Raw genomic sequence first — 14,358 nt, forward strand, 5'->3', positions numbered from 1 at the left:
TTAATTAAATTTATGTGTTTACGATAACATTGTTAAAAGAATGTAAAGTATTTTGATAAAATTATCTAAGTCGACAAAAATTAAAATTTACTATTTATTACTAAATATATGCATGTATTTTATCATAGAAAAGTATATATATATATATATATATACACATATATATATATATACACATATGTATAAATATATGTATAATCTGCTATTACAAAATTAATTAATACCCTGAATGGCAGGATACCCAGTACCTGAAAATGATTTTTATAATAATCGATAGAGAATTATGTACGCTTTTGTAATGGCATTTTTGTTAAATTATTCATAAAAAAGCAAGCCATTTGTACAAAATTTGAATTTATTTATTTAATAATTTTGATTTAAAATAATCATTATATTTATATTTATCATATAGTTCTAAAGTCTTGGCGTTAAGACAGTGCTGTTACTAGCATTATTACGAATAAGAGAATAAAATTAAGAAATCGATGAAATAAAATTGAAACTTGCTAATATTATCCGATACAGAAAGTTGATGTATGTATACTTTATTATATGTTAATAATCCACACCACTCGCAAACGTTTCAAATCTTGGTTCGAATTCTTTTCTTCAGTAAATTTTCTTCACAAGTAATCCTCTACTTATTATACGTCTTAAATTAATTTTTGGTGTTGTTAATTTTTTCTAATAATACAGTCGAATATATAGGAAAACGACATAAGAGCGATAGAAATTGTATTCTAAAATATGTCTGAATTAATTTTGCTACTTGACTTTAAAATATACAGTAATTGTCATTGATTCATTGGCAAAATTATTACTTCCGAGAACTACTTAGAAACTCCGAAATTAATTCCGATCCCAAAACAAGAATTTCCAAAGGTGCCAATTAGACTTCGCAAATGGATTTTACGAAAATGGATTCAACGAAGAATAACTTTCCATGATGAAAATAGTTTTGACTTTCCATTGGTACGAACCATGCATTCATCACTGGCATCTGCAAGGAACGCGATCACAGTATATAAAAAAAATTAATCACTAAGTATATTTGTAATTCTGTAATGTTCAAAATGAAAATTAATTTAAATATTTTTGAAACAAGAAGCTAATATCGTTAGCTCAGTCAAAGCTCAAACTTCACTAATTTATTTCATAAATTTATATACTATATATAAATGCAAAAAATGAAAATTTGACGACTTTAAATTTTTAAAAATAAATATCATGCATATATTAATTGGTCACTATTATAAGATAAATTCAGAGAGCAGATAGAAAAAATATATCTTTTATTATGACATCTGTAACAATTAAGGTAAATTGAATGAGATAGAAATTAAAAAAATAAAATGTTTCTTTAATTATCAATAGATAGCTAATTTGCACTTTATAAAACATTGACTTTCCTAACAAATAATTCAGAAATATATATAAAATATAAATTAGAAATATTTACTTAGATTTATCATAAATATTATAAAGTGTTCAATGTATATTTTAATAATATTTCGAAAATAAATTTAAAAAAGTAAACGTGTAATATATTTATATAACATTTCAAAAAAATAAATAGATATTTATGAATAATCAATCAATGAAATATCAATCAATTATCATAAATATTCTGAGAATATTCTTAAAATAATCTTAAAATTAACTGTTATTTAATCCCTCTAATTTTTCTATCGAAATCTGCACTCTTGTGTTTTCTTTGTGCATAACAGCGTTGTTTTGTTGTAAAATAACATTTTCTTCGATCGTGATTTCCTTCAATAAATGGAATTAAAATCTTCTAATAACTCGATATACTTTTCTCATTCTGATACAAATTTTGCATATTAACGTCTTTGAATAATTAAAAGCAGTCCATACCATCAAACATCCTCCATCGAAATTTCTGCTCATGACTGCTGCCTTATCAGTTCGTAAATCGTACGAGTAATATTTAAAACCATCAGATTTATGTATTGGTTACTTTTTTGTTAAAAAATATTTTTCCATTCTTCATACCAAGTCATATGATTTCGAGCAAACTTTAATCTTGCAGTTTTATGACTTTGAGTATGAGGAAACATCAAGGACTTTTTGTCCACTTAAATCTTTATCTTTGTATTTGTTACACGTCGTGTACAACAACAGGCTATTTCAGAACTTTTGCTACTTCATCAGCAGTTTTCCCGGTATTCGTATTTCTTTAAAACTCATGAGTGATCAAGCCTATTATAATTTTTGTACTACCGCCTCTATAATGATTTTTATCATAGCTTTCACGCAGTTTCAAAAAATTATTTATATAATAATTACTGGATCAATCAATTTGTTGACGACCTCTCGAATAGAAATATGCTTGAAATATGCTCTGCATCGCAATATGCTTATAGTATTTTTACTTGTTCTTCTCAATTGAAAAATTTTCCTCGTGGCATTCTGAAGAGAAATTATTTTAAATTATTTATTTTGAAATTATAATATTATTCCTATTTACTTTCCCTGAGAATGATATTTCTGATTTAAATGATGAAAAACAACTATATATTGTTCTTTTACATTTGTCGTACTTACATTGCTGGCATTCTTGTACCTATATTTACATTAAAAACTCGCGAATTTGTTCACATAGTTTCACAACAAAAACATTATGATATTCATAAAATTTCGATTTATAATTAATAAAAATTAATGAAATAAATCAATTTATGTTAGTAAAGTATGGTGTTTTTATAAAAATTTCCGCCCATTACACGATTTTGACGCAGATCATTTTATATATTTAATCAGCAATCAAAGTGAAAAGAGAATGTATACTTGTTAGCTTCATGACAATCCCATATGAAAACCGGCTGCGATTCTGCTTTTGTATTCTATAACTCGTTATGCAGTTGTTGACTGCATTACGAGTATTATGAACACAACTGCATACCAGTGTAAGCTTAAATCCGCTGTTTGCTCATAGGTGGCATTAGTGAGCGTACAAAGCTACCCTGGGCACACAACACACTTTTTTTTATATGTTTGACATCTGTCAACATTAACCAGCACATCATCAGCAATTTCAACACATACATTTTTTCTTTCGTAATCATGTCTAGTTTTTTGCTTAAAAAAAAAGCATATACGGGAAGCTTTGCTTTTCTGTTTCAATTTGAAGAAATCGGGTGCCGAATCACATCGAATGCTTGTGGAGGCTTATGGCGACAATGCTTTATCGGAAACAACGTGCAAAGATTGGTTTCGCCGATTCAATGACGACAATTTTGACCTGAGTGACAAGAAGCGTAAAAATCGGCCCAGGAAGGTTGTCAATTGCAGGCTCTTTTGGACGAGGACGATACCCAATCGCAAAAAATGCTTGCCGAGCAATTGGGTGTTTCTCAAGCAGCCATTTCCATGCGACTACATGCCATGGGGAAGGTTCAAAAGATCGGAAAAAGCCGCATGAACTGATAGGCAGATGGAGCGACGCCAAAACACATGCCAAATTCTGCTTGCCAGACAAAAAAGAAAGTCGTTCCTGCATTGGATTGTGACAGGCGATGAAAAGTGGATCTATTTTCAGAATTCTAAACGCAAGAAATCTTGGGTTGTTCGCTCATCCATCAACATCTTCCTCAAGACCAAATCGCTTCGGACGAAAGACGATGCTGTGCGTTTGATGGGATCAGAAGGGTGTCATCTATTACGAGCTGTTAAAACATGGTGAAACTGTTAATGCTCACCGCTATCACCAACAATTGATCAAATTGCACCGTGCTCTGCGTGAAAAAAGGCCGCATTATCGGAAAAGACATGACAAGCTGATTTTCCTCCACGACAACGCACACGTCAACAATGATCCAAAACTACTTGGAGACACTCAACTGAGAAGTGCTACCCCATCCCGCTTACTCACCTGGCACCTTCTGACTATCACCTGTTTTCATCGATGGGTCACGCGCTCACTGAGCGGCACTTCGATTCTTACGAAGACGTCCGAAAATGGCTTGATGAGTGGTTTGTCTCGAAAGATGAGGAATTTTTTGACGTGGTATACACAAATTGCCCAAAAGATGGGAAAAATGTATAGTTAGCGAGGGCAAGTACTTTGAATAAATTTGTTTGCTTCCTAGGAAAAAAAATGTGTTTTTCTGACTAAAAAACAGCGGATTTAAGTTTATACATCTGTATAACTTCTGTAATGAATTACAGAATACAAGGACTGCTCTCCCTGTAACAGTAATGTAACAGATATATTATTTTATACATTAATATTTATATTACTAGCCACATCTTTTCTCAAGTATTATAAAAAAAGGTTAAATATCATATGAAGTTCATTATATAAAATCTTCTTTTATATCGTCTTATAATCTATATAAGGCGATTCCTGTGATATTCTTTTGTATGTGTTTAATATATCTGTACAGTTCTACAATAAATTAAAAAAATTCTACAGTAAATTAAAAAATAGAAGGTGAAAAACGATCAGCCGAAATTAAACTTTATTTGCAGTACATTGTATAAATCTTTTACTTTACAAAAATAAATACTATGATAACGTATACATCATGTCAGTACATAAAATTAAATATATATATATATATAAAAATATTTTGATAATAAAATAAAAATAATAATAAAATTAATATTACGTTTTATATGTTTATTTTGATGAATTATATTATTATTATAAGAACAATTCTATTTACCTTTATTTTATTATAAAAAGTATTATATTGTGCACATAACTTTAATATATGAAATATTTCATTAAAGTTATCAGCTTCAATTCAAGTCAATATGCCATTAGAAGCCATATAAATAAAAAGCATCTATTGAACATTTCTATAAAGACATAATGATGCAAAAGTATAGTTATTTTGTAATAATACATAATTAAAAATTCCGCGAAAAGGAATGCAATTTAATTTAAATTTTATCTGTAACCTCATACTGTCATACAATACATGCTGGTTAAACGGAATATACTGGATAGGCCATTTAAAATTTGGAATTTAATTTGGCTCTAAAAAAAAACGCGTAAATATTTTTCAAAATTTATGGCTTTATTGGAAAGGTAGTACATTGCCATTTACCGAAGTCTTTATTCAAAATTCTTCTCAAAAGAAGTGCGTGAAATGTTCAAGTTTTGAGTACGATGGCAAGTTGATGTTGATGGTTGTTCAAGCATATTCTAAGCAACAGCAGCAATGTTTTCGGTTGACCTTACAGAACGAGCACGTGAACGAGTTGCTTTATCCAATAAGGATCCAGTTTGCTGAATTCGTTTCATAAATTAATCCACAAACTGCGTTGAAGGCATTTCTTTTCTACCAAATTTTCCACGTAAATTTCTTACAGTTTGGATTGAAGACTCACCACTTTGGAAGTAAGTTTTCAATATTTCCCAATTTTGTTCAAGCGTATAACGACCGATTTCAAACAAAAAACTAAATTTCTGATACGTCATAAATGTTATTACGCTTTTCAAACTCAAAATAATCGCTAGTTGAAATTCCAAACGCTAGATGGTCCCTGTATATACGTTATGTGACATATTACATTTAAATAATTATAGTTTTTTCTATCAAATAATGCATATCACAAGATTCGTTAGCATTTGTTCTATGTTTTATCCTTTTCAAGTGTCAATTGTTTTTTTACTTATTAGCAATAGCGCTCCTACTTTATTAACGTCTTAATTATCATAATAAAACGTGAGACATAAACTAGAATATACTACATAGGCTGAAAAATCCCGGGATTTTTCAATACGTGGCGTCACTAGAAAATAAATATGATTCATTTCGAGAGGTTCATCTGTCACTAGTTTATGTATGAAGTTTCATGACATTTCATTCATTCATTCACAAACTATAATCGTTTAAGTGGCTACTTTCGCCTTCGTTCTGTACCATCACGATAACACACCGTCACACACGTCCTTGAAAGCGATGGCCAAATTGGAGCAATTACGATTCGAATTGATTGCTCACCCATCGTATTCTCCAGACTTGGTCCTCAGTGACTATTATCTGTTCCCAAACCTCAAGTGGTGGCTCCAGGGAAAGAGATTCACATCGAATGAGGAAATCATCGCGGAAACTGAGGCGTATTTCGAAGGCTTGGACGTTTCGTACTACAGAAAGGGCATCGAAATGTTGGAAAATAGCCCTCGAAGGCAACTATGTTGAGGAATAAATATAACTTTGCCCAAAAAATGCTTGTTTTCATTAAAAATCCCGGGACTTTTCAGCCCATGTAATATACCTATAAAAATTCATTCTAATATCATCAGAATTGTCTTATGGCTTTTACAGGAGATCATAAATAGCATTAGATTGATTATGAAAAAAGTCAATATCACGCTTAGATAAAATTAAATCCCAAATGGATAAAGCATATGGATTAATTTGCAATTGCACTCCAATACAAGGGATTCTAATTGTGAATAATCGTCATTACTTCATTTAATCGAAATTAAAACATATAAAACGAGATAATAATACCGAAATGAAATAAAATCATCCATAATTTTTATGATCAATCATAACTATTAAATAATTTATTAATTTGATATCCTTCTGAATAAAAAAAATATGAATTTTTCTCTTAAGAGCGATCCACAATTATGGCCTTAATCTATGTAATAAATAAAATGCCGCGAAAAGAAAGGCATTTTAATCTAGATTATCTATGTCCATTCTGTTGTTCCATACTTATTGGTTAAATACAAATATCTCTCAATGTACAATCTTTATAGTGTAATACCCACAAAGTTCCGAGAGGAATTGTAAAAATTAATTCTGAAAATCTTATGAAAAATATTAAAACATGTTTGTGTCTCATGCAGCAAGAACTAATTCAGTTAAAATACTAGCCGATCACTCGGAAATTATGATAGAAATGCTAGAAGAAACGCTGGCACCATTATTGATCTTTGGATCATTTTGCAATGTTTGAATATCCTCGTGAACAATATAACGCATCTCTCTTGCCTATATGCCAAATGGGACTCTATTACGTATTTTTTTATTATTCACGACTTATCGAGAATTGGCGGATTTCTATGATTTTCATCGACAATTTATACCGATTAATTTTCATTACATAAATTTTCATTGGCTTTTATCATTTTAAGATAAAAATTTTTAAATGTATTTCCTGATCCGTATATAATAATACTTGATCTTTTAATATTACTTATCTTTTTAATAATATTTTTAATTAAAGAGAGCAATAAAGAAATCTTAAATTCACAATTTTAGGCAAATACAAAATTATAAAAAATTTTTATAAAAGTTTTTCGATACCTTCAACCTACTTTTAGTCAAACTCAAGCTATGCAGTCTGTTTCATTCAGCCCTCTCACTAATTTTCTCGTTCCTTACAAATCGCACGCAGCAAGTATAATCTCATATATAATCCTTTTCCTCTTTTTTTCTCGTGCCGTTCTTCGTGAAGTATCGAAAGGTTCCATTCTCGATCCTTTTACTTTTTAATATTTTTGTCTCTAATTTGATACTGTTTCTTTGTCCTCCGAGCTTTTTATGTATGCAGATGATAATTCTTCTCAAATCCCTTCGCTTATTCAATGCTTTAGCAGCCTGTTCTGCTTTAAATAAAGATCTAAAATCTATTGTCAAATGGTCTACTAATAATCGCTGCATCTAAAATCTTCTAAATCAGCCTTGCTAATTGTTGATTCCTCAACATTATTATCTTATATTCAATCTTTCAATATTTCTCTTAACTCCTTTCCTCGCTCTTCCTCTATTAAGATTCTTGATGTCCATGTTGACTCTTCGAGTAGACATTCGAGTCACACATGGCCATCAAATATTGAGCTGTATACGCCCATTTATGTTTTCTTTATCCTCTTTGACACATCTTTTCCTGTTCTTAAAAACTCCTCACTTCTCAATTATTTTGTTATTTGATTATGCTGATGTTGTCTACATTCCGTCTCTTAATCAACAATTCCTAAATCGTGTACAGCATACTCAAAATTCTTGCCTCCGCTTCTTCTATTGTCCATAAATATCATATGATCATATATCTCCGTATTACCAGAAATCTGACTGGTTAGTTGCTGACGCACTATCTATTTGCAAACTACTATAATCTATTGTATCATATTTTATATCTTTTACTCTGTTAACATATAATCTTTTTTATAGAGCTTTGCAATCAATTAAATTAAATTAAAAAATAATTTTTTTGAACATCAATTTTAATGCCTACATTATTAAACTATAACTCTTCATTTGTCACATTTCCTGTACACCCTGCAATAACAAATTTTACTAAAATATAAAATTGTAATTATTTTTTTCTATATCGCATAATCGATCAATATAATTTTTTTAAAGGATTTGAAAATGTGCTTACGTGAACTTACTATAATAAACGGCACATTCGAAGCTCTCGGAGCAACCAAGAAATACCAAAGCCAATGTAACTGGATAATTCGAATAATAATCAGATGGATTGTACATGTTTTTTTACTGGAATTTTTATATTGTTTTGGAGTTTTTATATTGGAATTATCTTGCTTTCTTTGTTCATAATTTTTATAAATTTCATCTGTTTTTTTCTTGTGTTTTGTTATGGATTTCTGAACTATTATCCATTAAACATCATTATCTTAAGTGCTCTCATTTCTGCAATTATCCTTGGATTAATATTGTACCTGTGTATATATTTACTTTGTAAGCTATTTTTATTGACATTGTGCGTCAAAATGTTTACAGTGTGAAATACATAAAGACCTTTTGATAACATATAAAAAATGGAAGTTATGTCCATCAATCATCTGATCTTAACAACATATATGTTTTCTGTATTATCTGTACAAAACATGTATATACAATACTTATTTTGAATTTTAAAAATATACATAACAACAATTATTTAAAATAAATAATTAATCCTTACTTTTTATTGTTAAATATTTATAAGACACGACCATCTTTATAAAACGTTGCTAAGGAAAAGAATGTTGAGTAATCGAATAAATATACGGAATAAATATACGGAAAATTTTCACCTCCAATAAACTTGATCTTGATATACAACGTCATAAAAAAAATAACAGCAAAACTAACGATAAAAATAACTTTCGTCCCTGACAATAAGGGAGAGTCGCATCGCATATCAATTAGTAGTTATGATATGATTGAATCAGATGCTATATCTCCGTAATAGAACAGAATTTCACGTCCAAAGCATCCTGAGTCAATGAATTTAAATGTGTTTAAAAAAATTTATATAAAAGTTCCGTATAAAAGTTTCATCTTTGTGTTTGTAGTGTACAAATATTTGGACGGCCTCGGAGGCAACTGTATGAAACTTTTTTCTGCTGTAAATTTTTATTCGCTTCCGAAATGTCCCCGCAATTTGTCTTTGATGTATTAACATCTTTGAAGGGATGAGCATGAGAGTAACTTAACAGTTTCAAATTAGAATATGACGTGATGTGATGTTTGGAATTTACTGTTATGGAGTTTCAGCGATTTTTGCGCCTTTTTATCAAGGAAATATCAGATATAAAGTCTTTGCAAAAAGTGATTGGAATTGGAAATTTATATATTTTTCGTATAAAAATGAATATTAAAGTAAATGTATCAGTGACCGGATGTATACTGTAGAGAGAGTACTGAATATTAATACAAATTTAATTACAATGTTAATTTAATATTATAATGTTAATTATAATGTTAATTTATTTATATTATTATTTAGGGATGCTCCGCGTAATATGTTAAGGAGTACAGAATATCGGATATTCATTGTCAAATTCTTTTTGTATATCCAATTTTCCGATCAAATAACGAATTTTCCGGATATCCTGAGGGATATGTGAAAAGAGATTTCTAAAGATAAAAGAAAAATAATTTTTTAACCAAAGATGCTTTAATAAAAAATTCTTTAAGGAGACCTTTACGTTTGAAAGTCGATTTTGAAGGCATGTTTTGAGAATTTTTTTTTTAATAAATAAAATTTTTTTTTTAATAAAAATTTAGGTGTAGTCAAATCTAATACAAGTTTAGAAAATACTTATAATATACGTATAAAAAAAAAATATTTTTTATAGAATAATAATAAGATGACGTTGAAATTAAGCATGCACCGCGAATATGGTGATCGAGGTAGAGATCGTATTGTTGGTCTCATAGCAAAAGTAAAGCTTTTTCTTATAATGAATAGATTTGTAATTCTCGCCCGAATTAGAATAATTAATATCATACGTATATTTTTAAAATGGCAATAGTTTGAAAAAATAATTTGAATTTTTCTCACATTTTTCCGTTTATTTCTTTCAAAAAAATAGAAAAAATTAACTTAGACTGTTAATTCTAGTATAGATGGTAATGACGTGTTTTCTGAGTATAACGTAAAAATAGAAGTCGAACTTTCACTTTTTTTTGGAATCGTCATGATCATATTAAAAAACAGGGAAAAAGGCGAATAAAGTTTTGTAACATTTTAATACAAGTACTGTTTCAGTTAGAAACAAACGTAACTCAGATGGGAACGAAACTTTGCTCTATTGGATAGAAATGTTTTAGAATGGTTCTGAAAGAGTTAATATATATAAATAATGGCGATTTCCGATTATAGCAATTGGTTGGTGCGCGCTATTTGAATTGATCAAGCGGCCCCAAACATCATGTCATTTTATCTCGTATATCGTATAATTTTTGTTTCTCTCAAAAAATGTTTTTATGGAAATTTTTAAGACTAAGCTTTAAAAAAAAACAAAAAATTAATTTTTTTATCTCTAAAACGTAAACTTCCTTAACAAAATACATTTGTTTAATGTTTTTAGCAATCGTTTAGTAATTTCGTTTAACATTTCATGGAATTTTTATGATATAAATCCTTAACTTAGAAAAATCCTTAACAAAAAAAATCCTTAACTAATAGCGATCATTACAACTTAATAATATACATTCGACAAAAATACACTGGTTTTCTGTATCTGAAATTAATGGTCTGAAAACTCTCGAAAAGATTCTAATAATATTTTTAACAATTCTTATATTTTAAATATATAAAGATTTCTTTAAAAGAAATATTTCAATTTCTCTATATTTTTTAAGTTTTCTTTGGAAATTATAAAATGAGGAATCTTGTAAATTCTATTTCAGAACATTACATCTATCTATAGAGAAAAGAAATTTAGAAAAGTTACAAACTTTTTCAACACTTCTAAAAAGTCTCAATTCATTTGAAAATTAAAAAATTTTTCTAAAAAATTTTAAAATTAAATTATAAAAATTATGAAATATTCTAAAAATTACTTGAAAAATATTTTCAAAAATTATCATAAAAGAATTTTTCTTAATGTCTCTGTAGAGTAGTTAAGGCTATCAGATTTCGTAACTGTTATTCACCGGTAGGATTGTTGTGGAAGAAGGACGTGTATGCCTGTAGCAGTTTGAAGAACATAATGTTGTGAAGGTTACTACTCGAAAAGACTTCGACATAGAGACCTTCATATAAAGAAAGCTGCGAAACAATGTGGTAGCAATGCAGGCGATGATGCAGTATGTGTATACGTATATGGCATCCATAGTGCTCAGCAGGCCGTTCGAGTTCAACGTGAAAATCGACCCAAGGAAATTATTGTTGTTCGCGAATTGTTTAACGTCATTAATATTTTCAATACGCCTGACATCCTCCAAGGTAGTCCAGTATGACAGCCAGTAATCATTCTCAGTAGTGGCGATCTAACTGATGATGAAGATCATTAGCAGTACGGATAACGTGAAATTATTGTCACCAGATTATGCAGATATTCCTTATACTCTGCCGGCTATTCGACTGTGCCGTCATCTCGGCTTCCAGGCTGTTCTCTACATAATCCGAGTCATCAGAGTCCAAATGCACGTTGTAAAATAATAATCTTATTACTTGAATTTATCTCTCATAATAGATATAATCTGATGAAGTTAATTAAATTAAATTAAATTTAAATTAAATTTAATTTAATTTAATTTAATTTAAATTATTTAAAAACGAAGAAAATAATGTTACGAAAATTTGTAGATATTTGAAAACTATTTAATTTTTTTGAAACTTAATTTAAAAACTTCTTCCGCGCATTATTAATTGATAATAATTAGTGAAGGTATATTAGAAATCTTTAATGCGCAAAAATACAAATATTTTTAAAAATTATTTTGTGTTTTTATTTTTATTTATGTTCATTTCTCTATTTTTATTTTTCAACTTTATTATTTGTGCTATCTATTTTTATTAAACAAAAATATAGTAAAATATTTTTTTTAATTTCTATATTTTTATAATATAAATAACGAATGATCATCTTACAGTAATGAAACTTATAGTCGATAATCTTGATATCCATCTCGTTATTGTGATTCTCTTAGCATCTTCGAAATTCTTCTCATATCCTCTTCCTTTCTTTGGTTCAAATTGTCCAACATCCTGATAATCTTTTTTTGATTATATTAATTCATTATAATGTCCTTGCGTTTTCATGAAACCCTTAGGAAACAAAATCAGGATATTTAATTTGAAAGATATTCAATTTCATCTTTAAATTAATTATATCATTTTTTTTTAACAAATCTTATTATTTATTAATTTTAATTATAAAGTTATTTAATTTTTATGTGTTATTAATAAAATTATCTATCTTCATAACGATAAAAAAATTTTTTAATTATTCATTCAGTAATAAGTTAAATTTGCTTTTGCCATTATTATATCTCAATTCTTTACGTTTAAAACAAATTAAAAAACCAAACTTTCAAAATTAAAAATTTTTTAATTTAATAAAGATAACTAAAGAATATTCTATGTTACTCACGCGATCCAGTACGACAATGTGATCCGCCCTTTTAAGGAATTGCAGTTGCTGTGTGACAAGTATTCTTGTCGTGAAGATATTCGATGATGCACTTCTCATAGAGATGCCTAACAATATGTATCCAACGCGCTCTAGGGATCATTGAGCAAATAAACATCCGCTTGTTTATAAACCTCATGAGATTGATTCGCGCTTTTTGGCCATCGGACAAAGATACACCTCTACCACCTGTTTGCGGAAATTGTCGAAAATTCTTTGTCGAGACGCATATATTTGCTACCTGAAATTTGCCAATTGATCAAAAAGAAACTTTAAAAAACGTTAAAAATTTCTAAATTAGGAAATATTACATTTTTCTTTTATCTACATGGAATCACGTATAGATTAAAGGTTTAGAAAAATTCATAACACTTGCTAAAATATATCTTTTTCATATTCAGTCACAAAGACGTAATTCATATTTAATGCGTAAGATTGAAGGATCTAATTGTAAGAATTGTTACTACTTACATACAAAAATTTTTGATACTAACGTGCAATAGGAATATATAAACACTGTACAATAATCGCAACAATTCCAAAGCCTCATTTGGCCAAAGCATATAGATAAGAAAGATACATCCTAGGTTGTGTTCACGAGGATATTCAAACATGCCCAAATTGCAAAATAATCCAAAGATCAATAATGGTGCCAGCGTTTCTTCTAGCATTTCTATCATAATTTCCGAGTGATCGGCTAATATTTTAACTGAATTAGTTCTTGCTGCATGAGACACAAATACGTTTTAATATTTTTTATGAGATTTTGAGAATTAATTTTTACAGTTCCTCTTGGAACTTTGTGAGTATTACACTGTAAAGATTGTACATTGAGAGATAAGTATTTAACCAAGTATGGAACAACAAAATGGACATAGATAATCTAGATTAAAATGCTTTTCTTTTTGTGGCATTTTTATTTATGGATACATAAATTAAGACTACTAGTTGTGGATCGCTCTTGAGAGAAAAATTCATATTTTTATCCAGAAGGATATCAAATTAATAAAATATTTATTAATTATGATTGATCATAAAGATTATGGATAATTTTATTTCATTTTGGTACCGTTTTATATGTTCTAATTTCGATTAAATGAAGTAATGACTATTATCCACAATTAGAATCCCATGTACTAATTGCGAATTAATCAATATGCTTTATCCTTTTGGGATTTAATTTTATCTAAGTATGATATTGATTTTTTTCATCTAAAAATCTAATGCTATCTCCTGTAAAAGTCATAAGACAATTCTTATGATATTACATTTGAATGAATTTTTATAAGTATATATCCTAGTCTCACATTTTATTATGATAGTTAAGACGTTAATAAAGTGTGCAGCGCTATTGCTAATAAGTAAAAAAACAATTGATAGTTGAAAAGGATAAAACAAATGCTGCTTGTGATATGCATTATTTGATAGAAAAAATTATAATTATTTAAATGTAATATGTCGTATAACGTATATATATATATATATATATATATATATAG

The 14,358-nt window shown here is 28.6% G+C and overlaps 1 pseudogene; it reads right to left on the reverse strand.

The window, feature by feature from the left end:
• Window positions 1-14,358, reverse strand: part of LOC105623645 — a 100,578-nt pseudogene that overhangs the window by 24,172 nt on the left and 62,048 nt on the right.

Source organism: Atta cephalotes (genome assembly GCF_000143395.1).
Source record: "Atta cephalotes unplaced genomic scaffold scaffold00061, whole genome shotgun sequence".
Taxonomy (NCBI): domain Eukaryota; kingdom Metazoa; phylum Arthropoda; class Insecta; order Hymenoptera; family Formicidae; genus Atta; species Atta cephalotes.